Source organism: Oncorhynchus mykiss, chromosome 3, assembly GCF_057628025.1.
Source record: "Oncorhynchus mykiss isolate SJ-2025 chromosome 3, ASM5762802v1, whole genome shotgun sequence".
In the NCBI taxonomy this organism is placed as follows: Eukaryota; Metazoa; Chordata; class Actinopteri; order Salmoniformes; family Salmonidae; genus Oncorhynchus; species Oncorhynchus mykiss.
In genome coordinates, this window is record NC_143024.1 from 92,031,257 (window position 1) to 92,050,246 (window position 18,990).

Below are 18,990 nucleotides of genomic sequence, written 5' to 3' on the forward strand. Positions count from 1 at the left end.
GGCGGCAGAATGTATGTCTAGAGGCATATTAATAGTGAATGTTGACTCATATTAATAGTGAATGTTGACTCATATTAATAGTGAATGTTGACTCATATTAATAGTGAATGTTGACTCATATTAATAGTGAATGTTGACTCATATTAACAGTGAATGTTGACTCATATTAATAGTGAATGTTGACTCATATTAATAGTGAATGTTGACTCATATTAATAGTGAATGTTGACTCATATTAACAGTGAATGCTGACTCATATTAATAGTGAACGTTGATTCATATTAATAGTGAATGTTGACTCATATTAACAGTGAACGTTGATTCATATTAATAGTGAACGTTGACTCATATTAATAGTGAACGTTGACTCATATTTATAGTGAACGTTGATTCATCTTAATAGTGAATATTGACTCATATTAACAGTGAACGTTGACTCATATTAACAGTGAACGTTGACTCATATTAATAGTGAACGTTGACTCATATTAATAGTGAACGTTGATTCATATTAATAGTGAATGTTGACTCATATTAATAGTGAATGTTGACTCATATTAATAGTGAATGTTGACTCATATTAACAGTGAATGTTGACTCATATTAATAGTGAATGTTGACTCATATTAATAGTGAATGTTGACTCATATTAATAGTGAATGTTGACTCATATTAACAGTGAACGTTGATTCATATTAACAGTGAACGTTTATTCATATTAATAGTGAACGTTGATTCATATTAACAGTGAACGTTGACTCATATTAAATAAATAAATAATAAATGTCACCTATGACAACACACACACACACACACACACACACACACACACACTCCCTCAATCTGACGTGGTGGCGTGATACACACTTGTGTGATGGATAGATTCCGTAACGAGGGTTAGAGAGAGAGAGAGAAGTTTAACTTCTGTATTCCCCTGTCCACCATCTTTGTCCTGGACTGATCATTATGGACGGACAGCTGCTGGTTTCATTGGTTGATTACACACAAAACTTGTCCAATCAAATCTAATACTCCTTATTCCTACATCTTATTCCTACTAAACGTTATTGGCTATTCAGCTACACAGACCGTTCAATCAATAAAATGTTGTTTTATAAAGCCCCTTTTCCATCATCAGTTTGTCACAAAGTGCTTTACAGATACCCAGGCTAAAAAAAAACCCAGAGAGAAAGTAATGCAGAATCATAGTGGCTAGGACATACTCCCTGGAAGGCAGGAACCTAAGGAAGAACAATCTAGAAATTAAACGAGAGGTTGGCCAGTCCTCTTCTGGCTGAGACCTCAATCACAAAGAAGATAGGAACGTGAACCAATAATAAACGTCATTCCTATTGTTTTTTTCTCCGGACATGCATCAGTCAGCGTTGAAACCGTTTACAAACTGACTATTTGGTTCCCTTCTCTTTCCATACTGAATCTGACCCTTCATTACTAACTCATACTAATGATGATGAGATCTGATAATGCCATGACTTCCTGCCTGCCTGGTGGATGGCGGGCAGATGGAAATGTTCCTGCAAGCAGTATTCTATCCTTGGGGTCCCAGGGAGCAGCCATGTGGCAGAGCCGATGGGAAGAGTCTGTCTCCAGTCTGTCTCCAGTCTGTGTCCAGCCTGTCTCCAGTCTGTCTATAGCCTGTCTCCAGTCTGTCTCCAGCCTGTCTCCAGTCTGTCTCCAGCCTGTCTCCAGTCTGTCTCCAGCCTGTCTCCAGTCTGTCTCCAGCCTGTCTCCAGCCTGTCTCCAGCCTGACTCCAGTCTGTCTCCAGCCTGTCTCCAGTCTGTCTCCAGCCTGTCTCCAGCCTGTCTCCGGTCTGTCTCCGGCCTGTCTCCGGTCTGTCTCCGGCCTGTCTCCGGCCTGTCTCCGGTCTGTCTCCGGCCAGTCTCCGGTCTGTCTCCGGCCTGTCTCCAGCCTGTCTCCAGCCTGTCTCCAGTCTGTCTCCAGCCTGTCTCCAGTCTGTCTCCAGCCTGTCTCCAGCCTGTCTCCAGTCATTACCCCAGTCTGGCTCTGGCTCTGGATCCACTCAGTCACAGAAAATCAGGGAGGAGAGAACCCATCCCGTGCCCAGAGGAGGGGACCTGTAGAGGGAATAAGATATGGAGGGAAGCATGGCTGTATATGGATGAATATGTGGTATTGCTTAAAGATAGGTGTCTGTGAGGTGCAATGAAAGGTGTTTTGTTTTGTTTTGCTAGACGCCGCTGGTCGGTGCATGTAACTGTTGTCTGGTTAGCTATGGGACTAAATGTTAGCAGTAACTGTTGTCTGGCTAGCTATGGGACTAAATGTTAGCTAGCAGAAACTGTTGTCTGGTTAGCTACAGGACTAAATGTTAGCAGTAACTGTTGTCCTGTTAGCTACAGGACTAAATGTTAGCAGTAACTGTTGTCGTAGTCTGGGTACCATGCCACATCATAAAGTATACAGGTAGTTGTACGAGACTGAGATTGGGTAAAACTTTCAAACTAATTGCGAAATACTTCTAGCCACAAACCACTCATTGATCAGAACATCGATTCACTTTTAATGAGGTGGGATTAATTAGATCATTTTATTAACAGAGAGCAAGCTCACACTTTCAAAACAAGACTTTATCAGAAAGGACCCTGTTGAGAACATTAGGGGTCATGCTGAAGTCCTAATAAATCTATATTGTTGACGTTTGCGAAGATTAAACTGTGTTTTCACAGGCCACTCCCACAAAGGTTGGTCTTTGATTAGAATCAGCTAGCCAGTCAAGCATTATATCATCCTATGCAAAAGACCTGTGACTAATAGAATTAAACAATATGAGAGACCTGCTAGCTTAATTAATGAGAAAAGCCAGGAAAATGAATGAGTCAGAAACAAATTAATTTGTAGTTTCCCGATGAGGCACTGTGCTCATTTGGCCAGGAGACAGAGGCAAGCAGGCAGGGTACAAACAAACAAGTCCCTGTGTCCGCAAATCCCTGAGAGCCTCTCGTCAACCACACCAAATCCCTGGGAGCCTCTCGTCAACCACACCAAATCCCTGGGAGCCTCTCGTCAACTACATCAAATCCCTGGGAGCCTCTCGTCAACCACACCAAATCCCTGGGAGCCTCTCGTCAACCACACCAAATCCCTGGGAGCCTCTCGTCAACCACACCAAATCCCTGGGAGCCTCTCGTCAACCACATCAAATCCCTGGGAGCTGCTCGTCAACTACACCAAATCTCTGGGAGCCTCTCGTCAACCACACCGAATCCCTGGGAGCCTCTCGTCAACCACACCAAATCCCTGGGAGCCTCTCGTCAACCACACCAAATCCCTGGGAGCGTCTCGTCAACCACACCGAATCCCTGGGAGCCTCTCGTCAACCACACCAAATCCCTGGGAGCCTCTCATCAACCACATCAAATCCCTGGGAGCTGCTCGTCAACTACACCAAATCTCTGGGAGCCTCTCGTCAACCACACCGAATCCCTGGGAGCCTCTCGTCAACCACATCAAATCCCTGGGAGCCTCTCGTCAACCACACCGAATCCCTGGGAGCCTCTTGTCAACCACACCAAATCCCTGGGAGCCTCTCGTCACCCACACCGAATCCCTGGGAGCCTCTCGTCAACCACACCGAATCCCTGGGAGCCTCTCGTCAACCACAACAAATCCCTGGGAGCGTCTCGTCAACCACACCAAATCCCTGGGAGCGTCTCGTCAACCACACCTAATCCCTGGGAGCGTCTCGTCAACCACACTGAATCCCTGGGAGCCTCTCGTCAACCACACCGAATCCCTGGGAGCCTCTCGTCAACCACACCGAATCCCTGGGAGCCTCTCGTCAACCACACCGAATCCCTGGGAGCCTCTCGTCAACCACACCGAATCCCTGGGAGCTTCTCGTCAACCACACCAAATCCCTGGGAGCGTCTCGTCAACCACACCGAATCCCTGGGAGCCTCTCGTCAACCACACCGAATCCCTGGGAGCCTCTCGTCAACCACACCGAATCCCTGGGAGCCTCTCGTCAACCACACCAAATCCCTGGGAGCCTCTCTTCAACCACACCAATTTCCTGGGAGCCTCTCGTCAACCACACCAACTCACTAGGAGCCTCTCGTCAACCACACCAATTTCCTGGGAGCCTCTCGTCAACCACACCAATTTCCTGGGAGCCTCTCGTCAACCACACCAACTCACTGGGAGCCTCTCGTCAACCACATCAATTTCCTGGGAGCCTCTCGTCAACCACACCAACTCACTGGGAGCCTCTCGTCAACCACACCAACTCATGTGACTTTTCTGAGCAGGCCAGAAGACGAGGAGGAAGGTGAAGGAGGAAGTGGAGGTCTGAACCAAGAGGAGCCAAATAAAAAAATAAAAAAATAAACATTCAAAAGATGGAGGCAAGACCTCTAGATCATTACACCATGGCAATACCATCTCTCTCCTCCCATCTCTCTCTTCCATCCATCTCTTCAGCTCTCGCCAGCAATCTCTCTTGCATCTATCTCCTGCCATCTCTCTCCTGCCATTTATCTCCTGCCATCTCTCTCCTGCCATCTATCTCCTTCCAGCTCTTTTCTGCCATCTCTCTCCTGCTTTCTATCTCCTGCCAGCACACTTCTGCCATCTCTCTCCTCCATCTCTCTCCTCCATCTCTCTCCTGGGAGCCTCTCGTCAACCACACCAAATCCCTGGGAGCCTCTCGTCAACCACACCAACTCACTGGGAGCCTCTCGTCAACCACACCAATTTCTCCTCCATCTCTATCCTCCTCCATCTCTCTCCTCCCATCTCTCTCCTGCCATCTTTTTCCTCTCATCTCTCTCCTTCCATCTCTCTCTTGCCAGCTCTCTCCTTCAGCTCTCTCCTCCTCTCTCCTCCATCTCGCTCCTTCATCTCTCTCCATCCAGCTCCCTCCTCCATCTCTCTTCTGCCATCTCTCTCCCCCATCTCTCTCCTGCCTACTCTCTCTTCCATCTGTCTCCTGCCACCTTTCTCCTTTATCTCTCTGCTGCATCTCTCTCCTCCATCTCTCTCCTCCCATCTCTCTCCTGTAGCTCTTTGCTGCCACCCCTCTCCTTTATCTCTCTCCTCCATCTCTCCTCCATCTCTCTCCTCCCATCTCTCTCATGTAGCTCTTTGCTGCCACCTCTCTCCTTTATCTCTCTCCTCCATCTCTCTCCTCCATCTCTCTCCTCCCATCTCTCTCCTGTAGCTCTCTGCTGCCATCTCTCTCCTTTATGTCTCTCCTGCCATCTCTCTCCTTTATCTCTCTTCTCCATCTCTCTCCTTCTCTCTCCTTCATCTCTCTCCTCCCATCTCTCACCACCCATCTCTGCTACCATCTCTCCTCCCATCTCTCCTCCCATCTCTCTGCTCCCATCTCTCCTCCCATCTCTCTGCTACCATCTCGCGCCTCCCATCTCTCTACTACCATTACTCTCCTCCATCTCTCTCCTCCCATCTCTCTCCTCCCATCTCTCTCCTCCATCTCTCTCCTCCGTGTCTCTCCTGTCATCTCTCTCCTGTTATCTCTCTCCTTTATCTCTCTCCCCCATCTCTCTCCTCCCATCTCTCTCCTCCATCTCTCTCCTCCATCTCTCTCCTCCCATCTCTCTCCTCCCACCTCTCTCCTCCCATCTCTCTCCTCCATCTCTCTCCTCCATCTCTCTCCTCCCATCTCTCTCCTCCGATCTCTCTCCTCCAATCTCTCTCCTCCCATCTCTGCTACCATCTCTCCTCCCATCTCTCTGCTGCCATCTCTCCTCCCATCTCTCTGCTACTATCTCTCTGCTACCATCTCTCTACTACCATTATTTTCCTCCCATCTCTCTGCTACCATCTCTCTCCTCCCATCTCTCTGCTACCATCTCTCTCCTCCCATCTCTCTGCTACCATCTCTCCTCCCATCTCTCTGCTACCATCTCGCGCCTCCCATCTCTCTACTACCATTACTCTCCTCCATCTCTCTCCTCCCATCTCTCTCCTCCCATCTCTCTCCTCCATCTCTCTCCTCCGTGTCTCTCCTGTCATCTCTCTCCTGTCATCTCTCTCCTGTCATCTCTCTCCCCCATCTCTCTCCTCCCATCTCTCTCCTCCATCTCTCTCCTCCATCTCTCTCCTCCATCTCTCTCCTCCCATCTCTCTCCTCCCATCTCTCTCATCCATCTCTCTCCTCCATCTCTCTCCTCCATCTCTCTCCTCCCAACTCTCTCCTCCCACCTCTCTCCTCCCATCTCTCTCCTCCATCTCTCTCCTCCCATCTCTCTTCTCCTATCTCTCTCCTCCCCTCTCTGCTACCATCTCTCCTCCCATATCTCTGCTGCCATCTCTCCTCCCATCTCTCTGCTACTATCTCTCTGCTACCATCTCTCTACTACCATTACTCTCCTCCCATCTCTCTGCTACCATCTCTCTCCTCCCATCTCTCTGCTGCCATCTCTCTCCTCCCATCTCTCTGCTACCATCTCTCCTCCCATCTCTCTGCTGCCATCTCTCTCCTCCCATCTCTGCTACCATTTCTCTCTTGCCAACTTTCTCCTTCAGCTCTCTCCTCCATCTCTCTCCTGTATCTCTCTCCTGCCATCTCTCTCCTTCAGCTCTCCCCTGCCATCTCCCTCCTACCATCTCTCTCCTCCCATTTCTCCTCCCAACTCTCTGCTACCAGCTCTCTCCTGCCATCACTCTCCTCCTCCTCTCTCCTCTCTCCTCATCCTCTCTCCTCCCATCTCTCTCCTGCCATCTCTCTCCTCCCACCTCTCTCCTGCCATCTCTCTCCTCCCATCTTTTCCTCTCATCTCTCTCCTTCCATCTCTCTCTTCCAACTATCTCCTTCAGCTCTCTCCTCCTCTCTCCTCCATTTCTCTCCTGCCAGCTCCCTCCTCCTATCTCTCTCCTCCATCTCTCTCCTCCATTTCTCTCCTTCATCTCTCTCCTGCCAGCTCCCTCCTCCCATCTCTCTCCTCCATCTCTCTCCTATCTCTCTCCAGCATCTCTCTCCTCCTTTCAGCTGCACTGTGACATATCAGCTGCACTGTGACAGGCAGATGTTTGTGAACTAAAAATAATGTTTCTCTCCGTTGATCTTCAAGGCAGGTAGAGTGGACTGAGACCAGTTCAGACTGACAGACACAGGGAAGGTGAGAGGCTCCAGCCTCAGCTTCGTTAACAAGGGATTCATGATCCCTGATCATAGACCGCCTAGATTCATTACACTGTGTAAGGGATTTCCTCCTCTTCTTCCGAAGAGGAGAGGCGAAAAGGATCGGAGGACCAATATGCGGCGTGGTAAGTGTCCATGGTTCTTTTAATAAGAAATAGTACACATGAACAACTGAATACAAAAACAATAAACGTGGAATGAACGAAACCCAAAACAGTACCATGTCGTGAAAAACGCAGACACGGAAACAAACACCCACAAAGACACAGTGAAACCCAGGCTACCTAAGTATGATTCTCAATCAGAGACAACTAATGACACCTGCCTCTGATTGAAAACCATACTAGGCCGAAACATAGAAATACCCAAATCATAGAAAAACCGACATAGACTGCCCACCCCAACTCACGCCCTGAACATACTAAATAAAGACAAAACAAAGGAAATAAAGGTCAGAACGTGACACACTGTTTCATTAGTGTAGGCTGCTTAAACGATGGAATCAGGTAGCCCTCAGTGGGAACAAATAAACAAAGGCAACTTATCATTGACAATTCGATGAGACATTGTTTCATGATGGAATAAAAAATGGGTCTAAGCTTGATCCTGAACACTTTATTGAGTGGCTTATATATCCTATATATATGCATCCAGGCTTATGTATCCTGGAGAGTTCATTAACAAATAATTTCCTTTCCTTGCTCTGTGATCCAAAGTGGTCACGTTGAGCATGCCGTGACATCCGGGACCATGCTGATAGAAACGTCTAGCTGACCATAGATCTGACATGATTGTATCCCACTGACTGAAAGCAACCCGGGACTCCGACGCATGGGAGAGTGGATCACTATAGTAGAGAGGAGTGAATCACTATAGTAGATAGGAGTGGATCATTTTAGTAGAGAGGAGTGGATCACTATAGTAGAGAGGAGTGGATCACTATAGTAGAGAGGAGTGGATCACTATAGTAGATAGGAGTGGATCACTATAGTAGATAGGAGTGAATCACTATAGTAGATAGGAGTGGATCACTATAGTAGATAGGAGTGGATCACTATAGTAGATAGGAGTGAATCACTATAGTAGATAGGAGTGGATCACTATAGTAGATAGGAGTGAATCACTATAGTAGATAGGAGTGGATCACTATAGTAGATAGGAGTGGATCACTATAGTAGATAGGAGTGGATCACTATAGTAGATAGGAGTGGATCACTATGAATCTCATTTGACATGTTGGAAATCTACCAACACCGCAATTCCTCATGGGAAGGGACGGATTAAAATGATACTAATGGTATGGGATGGACACAAACAGGAGGACAGGGGGGTATGGTAGAGAGGACAAGAGGGTATAGTAGAGAGGACAAGAGGGTATAGAAGAGAGGACAGGAGGGTATAGTAGGGAGGACAGGAGGGTATAGTAGAGAGGACAGGAGGGTAAAGTAGGGAGGACAGGAGGGTATAGTAGATATAACAGGAGGGTATAGTAGAGAGGACAGGAGGGTATAGTAGAGAGGACAGGAGGGTATAGTAGAGAGGACAGGAGGGTATAGTAGATATAACAGGAGGGTATAGTAGTTATAACAGGAGGGTATAGTAGAGAGGACAGGAGGGTATAGTAGAGAGGACAGGAGGGTAAAGTAGGGAGGACAGGAGGGTATAGTAGATATAACAGGAGGGTATAGTAGAGAGGACAGGAGGGTATAGTAGAGAGGACAGGAGGGTATAGTAGAGAGGACAGGAGGGTAAAGTAGGGAGGACAGGAGGGTATAGTAGATATAACAGGAGGGTATAGTAGAGAGGACAGGAGGGTATAGTAGAGAGGACAGGAGGGTATAGTAGAGAGGACAGGAGGGTATAGTAGATATAACAGGAGGGTATAGTAGTTATAACAGGAGGGTATAGTAGTTATAACAGGAGGGTATAGTAGAGAGGACAGGAGGGTATAGTAGGGAGGACAGGAGGGTATAGTAGAGAGGACAGGAGGGTATAGTAGAGAGGACAGGAGGGTCTAGTGGATATTAACAAGAGGGTATAGTAGAGAGGACAGGAGGGTATAGTAGATATTAACAGGAGGGTATAGTATAAATAACATGAGGGTATAGTAGTTATAACAGGAGGGTATAGTAGATATAACAGGAGGGTATAGTAGAGAAGACAGGAGGGTATAGTAGAGAGGACAGGAGGGTATAGTAGAGAGGACAGGAGGGTATAGTAGAGAGGACAGGAGGGTATAGCAGAGAGGACAGGAGGGTATAGTAGATATAACAGGAGGGTATAGCAGAGAGGACAGGAGGGTATAGTAGAGAGGACAGGAGGGTATAGTAGAGAGGACAGGAGAGTATAGTAGAGAGGACAGGAGGGTATAGTAGTGAGGACAGGAGGGTATAGTAGAGAGGACAGGAGGGTATAGTAGAGAGGACAGGAGGGTCTAGTAGATATAACAGGAGGGTATAGTAGATATTAACAGGAGGGTATAGTAGATATAACAGGAGGGTATAGTAGGGAGGACAGGAGGGTATAGTAGAGAGGACAGGAGGGTATAGTAGAGAGGACAGGAGGGTATAGTAGAGATGACAGGAGGGTATAGTAGAAATAACAGGAGGGTATAGTAGTTATAACAGGAGGGTATAGTAGAGTGGACAGGAGGGTATAGTGATATAACAGGAGGGTATAGTAGATATAACAGGAGGGTATAGTAGGGAGGACAGGAGGGTATAGTAGAGAGGACAGGAGGGTATAGTAGGGAGGACAGGAGGGTATAGTAGAGAGGACAGGAGGGTATAGTAGAGAGGACAGGAGGGTATAGTAGGGAGGACAGGAGGGTATAGTAGAGAGGACATGAGGGTATAGTAGAGAGGACAGGAGGGTATAGTAGAGAGGACAGGAGGGTATAGTAGAGAGGACAGGAGGGTATAGTAGAGATACAGGAGGGTATAGTAGAGAGGACAGGAGGGTATAGTAGAGAGGACAGGAGGGTATAGTAGAGAGGACAGGAGGGTATAGTAGAGAGGACAGGAGGGTATAGTAGAGATACAGGAGGGTATAGTAGAGAGGACAGGAGGGTATAGTAGGTAGGTCAGGAGGGTATAGTAGAGAGGACAGGAGGGTATAGTAGGGAGACTATAGTATTATGTATTTAAATGTTATGATTATTTATTTGTGTGGTTCCAAATGTCTGAACAAAAAAAACATACAGTTGTTGGTGTGCATGAATGGCTCTAGCATTTTGGGGTTCCTACTGTATGTGAGATTTGGTAGAGGGGCACCCCCACCAAGAGGGCAAACATTTTATGTGGCCACCTTCTTGACAGCAGAGAGAAATATGAATGCATTTAAAAGTTAAAGGTTAATTTGTGGAATTTCCTTCCTTAATGCGTTCGAGCCAATCAGTTCAAGAACAATCAGTTCAAGAACTTTGAAAGTTTCTTCAAGTACAGTCGCGAAAACCATCAAGCGCTATGATGAAACTGTCTCTCATGAGGACCACCACAGGAAAGGAAGACCCAGAGTTATCTCTGCTGCAGAGGATAAGTTCATTAGAGATAACTGCACCTCAGATTGCAGCTCAAATAAATGCTTCACAGAGCAGGTTGTAAGGGCAACCATTGGCATTCGTGACATTTCAAGTTTAAGTGTACTGTTAGCTAGCTAGCTAACGTTAGCTGACTTGGCTAGCTAACGTTATATATTTATAATTATTTTTTATTTTTATTTTTATTATTTATTTACTTAATTTTGTCGGGGGCCCATAATGCCTGGGAGTCGCTAATGTAGCTTATGCCTGGAGCCAGCCCTGTTTGTGTGTGTAAGTTTCACTGTGCAATTTTACTAATCAGTTTTACTGTTCAACCGTATATAAACAGTAAACAGGATGACTGTCGCGCCGATGAGCAGCCGCCCTCCTTCCGATTGCCTTAACAGGAAATGATCCATGGGAGGGACAAAGTGATAGCCCCTGGGTTAAGGAGATCCATCGCTAACCTTTGTCCATGTATGACACAAATTAAATATTAATCTCCCCCAAAAAACAGTGTCCTTGGGTTGACATGACAAGTGGGGCCTCACATGAATAAAACACCATATTGAATAATGGCTGCTGTGTCTTTGTGTGTCAAGGGGATGCGACCGCAGCACGGCTACATCCTAGCTTTAAAGTGAGGACGGACATTGATTGGAGATTGGTAGCTTGTGGTTGTGTGGGACAGGAATAGAGCACCCAGTTTCTTCTAGTTACAAAAAACAAATACTGTATGTGGTCATCCCTCTCTCTCTCTCTGTCTGTCTACTCATCCCTCCACCAGTCTCTCTGTCTGTCTACTCATCCCCACCACCAGTATCTCTCTCTCTGTCTGTCTACTCATCCCCACCACCAGTCTCTCTCTCTGTCTTCTCATCCCCTCCACCAGTCTCTAAGTCTGTCTACTCATCCCCACCACCAGTCAGATAGACAGACAGAGAGACTGGTGGAGGGGATGAGTAGACAGACAGGGGGACAGAGAGACTGGTGGAGAGGATGAGTAGACAGACATAGAGACTGGTAGAGGGGATGAGAAGACAGACAGACAGAGAGACTGGTGGAGGGGATGAGTAAACGGACAAACAGAGAGACTGGTGGAGGGGATGAGTAGACAGACAGAGAGAGAGAGACTGGTGGAGGGGATGAGAAGACAGTCTCTATGTCTGTCTACTCATCCCCTCCACCAGTCTCTCTGTCTGTCTTCTCATCCCCTCCACCAGTCTCTCTGTCTGTCTGTCTGTCTGTCTTCTCATCCCCTCCACCAGTCTCTCTCTCTGTCTGTCTGTCTGTCTGTCTGTCTGTCTGTCTGTCTGTCTGTCTGTCTGTCTGTCTGTCTGTCTGTCTGTCTGTCTACTCATCCCCTCCCCCAGTCTCTCTGTCTGTCTTCTCATCCCCTCCACCAGTCTCTCTGTCTGTCTGTCTGTCTGTTTTCTCATCCCCTCCACCAGTCTCTCTGTCTGTCTTCTCATCCCCTCTACCAGTCTCTCTGTCTCTCTGTCTGTCTTCTCATCCCCTCCACCAGTCTCTATGTCTGTCTACTCATCCCCTCCACCAGTCTCTCTGTCCCCCTGTCTGTCTTCTCATCCCCTCCACCAGTCTCTCTCTCTGTCTGTCTGTCTGTCTGTCTACTCATCCCGTCCACCAGTCTCTCTGTCTGCCTACTCATCCCCTCCACCAGTCTCTCTGTCTGTCTGTCTGTCTGTGTGTCTGTCTGTCTGTCTGTCTGTCTGTCTGTCTGTCTGTCTACTCATCCCCTCCCCCAGTCTCTCTGTCTGTCTTCTCATCCCCTCCACCAGTCTCTCTGTCTGTCTGTCTGTCTGTTTTCTCATCCCCTCCACCAGTCTCTCTGTCTGTCTTCTCATCCCCTCCAACAGTCTCTCTGTCTCTCTGTCTGTCTTCTCATCCCCTCTACCAGTCTCTATGTCTGTCTACTCATACCCTCCACCAGTCTCTCTGTCCCCCTGTCTGTCTTCTCATCCCCTCCACCAGTCTCTCTCTCTGTCTGTCTGTCTACTCATCCCCACTACCAGTTTCTCTGTCTGTCTTCTCATCCCCTCCACCAGTCTCTGTCTGTCTACTCATCCCCACCACCACTCTCTCTGTCTGTCTTCTCATCCCCTCCACCAGTCTCTATGTCTGTCTACTCATCCCCTCCACCAGTATCTCTCTCTCTGTCTGTCTACTCATCCACTCCACCAGTCTCTCTCTCTCTGTCTGTCAACTCATCACTTCCACCAGTATCTCTCTCTCTGTCTGTCTACTCATCCCCTCCACCAGTATCTCTCTCTCGCTGTCCGCTCAGCTCCCCACCGCTCAGCTCCCCACCAATCAGCTCCCCACCACTCAGCTCCCCACCACTCAGCTCCCCACCGCTTGGCTCCCCACAACTCAGCTCCCCACCGCTCGGCTTCCCACCGCTCAGCTCCCCACAACTCAGCTCCCCACCGCTCGGCTTCCCACCGCTCAGCTCCCCACCGCTTGGCTCCCCACAACTCAGCTCCCCACCGCTCGGCTTCCCACCGCTCAGCTCCCCACCACTCAGCTCCCCACCACTCAGCTCCCCACCGCTTGGCTCCCCACAACTCAGCTCCCCACCGCTCGGCTTCCCACCGCTCAGCTCCCCACCGCTCAGCTCCCCACCGCTCAGCTCCCCACCACTCAGCTCCCCACCACTCAGCTCCCCACCACTCAGCTCCCCACCGCTCAGCTCCTCACCACTCAGCTCCCCACCACTCAGCTCCCCACCGCTTGGCTCCCCACCACTCAGCTCCCCACCACTCAGCTCCCCACCTCTCAGCTCCCTACCGCTCAGCTCCCCACCACTCAGCTCCTCACCACTCAGCACCCCACCACTCAGCTCCCCACCTCTCAGCTCCGAACCACGCAGCTCCCCACCGCTCAGCTCCCCACCGCTCAGCTCCCCACCGGTCGGTTCCCCACCACTCAGCTCCCCACCGCTCAGCTCCCCACCACTCGGCTCTGAAACACTCGGCTCCCCACCACTCAGCTCCTCACCACTCAGCTCCCCACCACTCAGCTCCCCACCGCTCAGCTCCAAACCACTCAGCTCCGAACCACTCAGCTCCCCACCACTCAGCTCCCCACCTCTCAGCTCCCCACCGCTCAGCTCCAAACCACTCAGCTCCTCACCACTCAGCTCCTCACCACTCAGCACCCCACCACTCAGCTCCTCACCACTCGGCTCTGAAACACTCGGCTCCTCACCACTCGGCTCTGAAACACTCAGCTCCTCACCACTCAGCTCCTCACCACTCAGCTCCTCACCACTCGGCTCCTCACCACTCGGCTCTGAAACACTCGGCTCCCCACCGCTCAGCTCCCCACCGCTCAGCTCCAAACCACTCAGCTCCTCACCACTCAGCACCCCACCACTCAGCTCCTCACCACTCAGCTCCTCACCACTCAGCACCCCACCACTCAGCTCCTCAACACTCGGCTCTGAAACACTCGGCTCCCCACCGCTCAGCTCCCCACCACTCGGCTCTGAAACACTCGGCTCCCCACCGCTCAGCTCCCCACCTCTCAGCTCCCCACCACTCGGCTCTGAAACACTCGGCTCCCCACCACTCAGCTCCCCACCACTCAGCACCCCACCACTCAGCTCCCCACCGCTCAGCTCCAAACCACTCAGCTCCCCACCTCTCAGCTCCCCACCGCTCAGCTCCAAACCACTCAGCTCCTCACCACTCAGCACCCCACCACACAGCTCCTCACCACTCAGCTCCTCACCACTCAGCACCCCACCACTCAGCTCCCCACCACTCAGCTCCTCACCACTCAGCACCCCACCACTCAGCTCCTCACCGCTCAGCTCCTCACCGCTCAGCTCCCCACCGCTCAGCTCCCCACCGCTCAGCTCCCCACCTCTCAGCTCCCCACCTCTCAGCTCCCCACCGCTCGGCTCCCCACCACTCAGCTCCCCACCGCTCGGCTCCCCACCTCTCAGCTCCCCACCGCTCAGCTCCCCACCGCTCAGCTCCACACCGCTCAGCTCCCCACCGCTCAGCTCCCCACCTCTCAGCTCCCCACCGCTCAGCTCCCCACCGCTCAGCTCCCCACCTCTCAGCTCCCCACCTCTCAGCTCCCCACCGGTCGGCTCCCCACCTCTCAGATCCCCACCTCTCAGCTCCCCACCTCTCAGCTCCCCACCGGTCGGCTCCCCACCTCTCAGATCCCCACCGCTCAGCTCCCCTCCGCTCAGATCCCCACCTCTCAGCTCCCCACCACTCAGCTCCCCACCTCTCAGCTCCCCACCACTCAGCTCCCCACCGCACAGCTCCCCACCACTCAGCTCTGAACCTGACAGCAACACAGCCAGACAGCAACACAGCCAGACAGCAAAACAGCCAGACAGCAACACAGCCTGACAGCAACACAGCCTGACAGCAACACAGCCTGACAGCAACACAGCCGGACAGCAACACAGCCAGACAGCAACACAGCCAGACAGCAACACAGCCTGACAGCAACACTGCCTGACAGCAACACAGCCAGACAGCAACACAGCCTGACAGCAACACAGCCTGACAGCAACACAACCTGACAGCAACACAGCCTGACAGCCAGACAGCAACACAGCCAGACAGCAACACAGCCTGACAGCAACACAGCCTGACAGCAACACAGCCGGACAGCAACACAGCCAGACAGCAACACAGCCAGACAGCAACACAGCCTGACAGCAACACTGCCTGACAGCAACACAGCCAGACAGCAACACAGCCTGACAGCAACACAGCCTGACAGCAACACAACCTGACAGCAACACAGCCTGACAGCCAGACAGCAACACAGCCAGACAGCAACACAGCCTGACAGCAACACAGCCTGACAGCAACAAGGGCAGACAGAAACCAGCCAGACAGCAACACAGCCTGACAGCCAGACAGCAACACAGCCAGACAGCAACACAGCCTGACAGCAACACAGCCAGACAGCAACACAGCCTGACAGCAACACAGACTGACAGCAACACAGCCTGACAGCCTGACAGCAACACAGCCTGACAGCAACACAGCCTGACAGCCTGACAGCCAGACAGCAACACAGCCAGACAGCCTGACAGCAACACAGCCAGACAGCCTGACAGCAACACAGCAACACAGCCTGACAGCAAAACAGCCAGACAGCCTGACAGCAACACAGCCAGACAGCCTGACAGCAACACAGCCATACAGCCTGACAGCAACACAGCCAGACAGCCTGACAGCAACACAGCAACACAGCCAGACAGCCTGACAGCAACACAGCCAGACAGCCTGACAGCAACACAGCCAGACAGCCTGACAGCAACACAGCAACACAGCCAGACAGCCTGATAGCAACACAGCCAGACAGCCTGAGTGCAACACAGCCAGACAGCCAGACAGCAACACAGCCAGACAGCCAGACAGTAACACAGCCATACAGCCAGACAGCAACACAGCCAGACAGCCAGACAGTAACACAGCCATACAGCCTGACAGCAACACAGCCAGACAGCCTGACAGCAACACAGCAACACAGCCAGACAGCCTGACAGCAACACAGCCAGACAGCCTGACAGCAACACAGCCAGACAGCCTGACAGCAACACAGCAACACAGCCAGACAGCCTGATAGCAACACAGCCAGACAGCCTGACAGCAACACAGCCAGACAGCCAGACAGCAACACAGACAGACAGCCAGACATTAACACAGCCAGACAGCCTGACAGCAACATAGCCAGACAGCCTGACAGCAACACAGCCAGACAGCCAGACAGCAACACAGCCAGACAGCCTGACAGCAACACAGCCAGACAGCCAGACAGCAACACAGCCAGACAGCCTGACAGCAACACAGCCAGACAGCCTGACAGCAACGCAGCCAGACAGCCAGACAGCAACACAGCCCGACAGCCTGAAAGCAACACAGCCAGACAGCCAGACAGCAACACAGCCAGACAGCCAGACAGCCAGACAGCCAGACAGCAACACATCAACACAGCCAGACAGCCAGACAACAACACAGCCAGACAGCCAGACAGCAACACAGCAACACAGTCAGACAGCAACACAGCAACACAGCCAGACACCCAGACAGAAAGTTATAGAGAATGGAGTGATACAACAACACTGGCTGTCCTGGTGTAGCTACTGTCTGAGAGGGAGCCCACTGTAGTCTGGTACAGTTATCAGCCTTTCTCCAATAAGTGTAATTCACAGGCCCACTCAAACACCAGGGTAAATCGAATCAAATCCAATTGTATTCGTCACATGCACTGAATACAACAGGTGTAGACTTTACCGTGAAATGCCCTTCCCTGCCAGCCAGCCCTTCTCTACCAGCCAGCCCTTCCCTGCCAGCCCTTCTCTACCAGCCAGCCCTTCCTTGCCAGCCCTTCCCTGCCAGCCAGCCCTTCCCTGCCAGCCAGCCCTTCCCTGCCAGCCAGCCCTTCTCTACCAGCCAGCCCTTCCTTGCCAGCCCTTCCCAGCCAGCCCTTCTCTACCAGCCAGCCCTTCCCAGCCAGCCAGCCCTTCCTTGCCAGCCCTTCTCTACCAGCCAGCCCTTCCCTGCCAGCCCTTCTCTACCAGCCAGCCCTTCCTTGCCAGCCCTTCCCTGCCAGCCAGCCCTTCCCTGCCAGCCAGCCCTTCTCTACCAGCCAGCCCTTCCTTGCCAGCCCTTCCCAGCCAGCCCTTCTCTACCAGCCAGCCCTTCCCAGCCAGCCAGACCTTCCCAGCCAGCCCTTCCCTGCCAGCCCTGCTCTACCAGCCAGCCCTTCCCAGCCAGACAACCCTTGGCCAGATGCTGGCCCATCCCACTTTAACCTCCCTTTAATGTCAAGTACAAGGAGAGTGAAAGAGAGAAAGAGAGACAGAGAGAGAATGAGAGAGGGGGCGGAGAGAGGAGTGAGCTCAGAGACCAGAAAGAGAGAACCCAGAGAGAGATAACCCAAGGAGAAAGAACCCAAAGAGAGAGAAACCAGAGAGAGAGAGAGAGCAGAGAGAGAGAGACCGGAGAGAGAGATACCAGAGATAGAGAGAGACATCAGAAGGAGAGACCAGAGAGAGAGATCAGAGAGAGAGACCAGAGAGAGAGCAGAGAGAGTGAGAGACCGGAGAGAGAGATACCAGAGATAGAGAGAGACATCAGAAGCAGAGACCAGAGAGAGAGACCAGGGAGAGACATCAGAAGGAGAGACCAGAGAGAGAGACCAGAGAGAGAGAGAGACCAGAGAGAGAGACCAGAGAGAGAGACCAGAGAGGGAGACATCAGAAGGAGAGACCTGAGAGAGAGACACCAGAGAGAGAGACCAGAGAGAGAGACATCAGAAGGAGAGACCTGGAGAGAAACCAGAGGCCTTCGGGTTCGGTTGTCTCGATTCACAATGTGAATAGCAGTGTACCAGTCGACACACACCACCCACACACACACACACACACACACACACACACACACACACACACACGAGAAGACGTAATGGATAGCTTCCAGTGCAGCGGGCGGAAAACATCATCCGTTTTGCATTAGTGCTCCCTGGATAGGTGCCAGTCCTCCAGGAGAACAAAGGAATGAGAGTAGAAGTTAATAAACATTGAATAGATAAATCAACCTCTCCCTCTCTCCGTCACTGAGCCTCAGCCACCCTGTCAGCACAGAGGAGGACCTTTCCTCGGGCCACAGACAGACAGAACATCACTGGTGTTGTGTACGACTGTGTGACATTACTTTGGGAGCCAAGTTTCTCAGTTAGCTTATTACTAGCTTGTTATCGTTGCACAAATGAACTCTAGCATAACCTTTTTGGGATAGGGGGCAGCATTTTCACATTTGGATGAGTAGGGTGCCCAGAGTGAACTGCCTCCTACTCTGTCCCAGATGCTAATATAAGAATATTATTATTAGTATTGGATAGAAAACACTCTGACGTTTCTAAAACTGTTTGAATGATGTCTGTGCGTATAACAGAACTCATATGGCAGGCAAAAACCTGAGAAAAAAATCCAACCAGGAAGTCGGACATCTGAGGTTTGTAGTTTCTCAAAGCTTGGCCTACCGAATACACATTGAGATATGGATGAGCATGCACTTCCTAGGGCTTCCACTAGATGTCAACCGTCTTTAAAAACTGGTTTGAGGATTCTACTTTAAAGGAGGGGCTCATGAGATCACTTTGAGCCAGTGGTCTGGCAGAGAGCCTTGGTCTCATGACGCGCTCCCGACAGAGTTACATCTCGTTCCAGTGCTTTTCTGAAGGCAAAGGAATTAGGAACATTATTGATGTTTTATGTTAAAAACATCATAACGATTGATTCCATACATCGTTTGACATGTT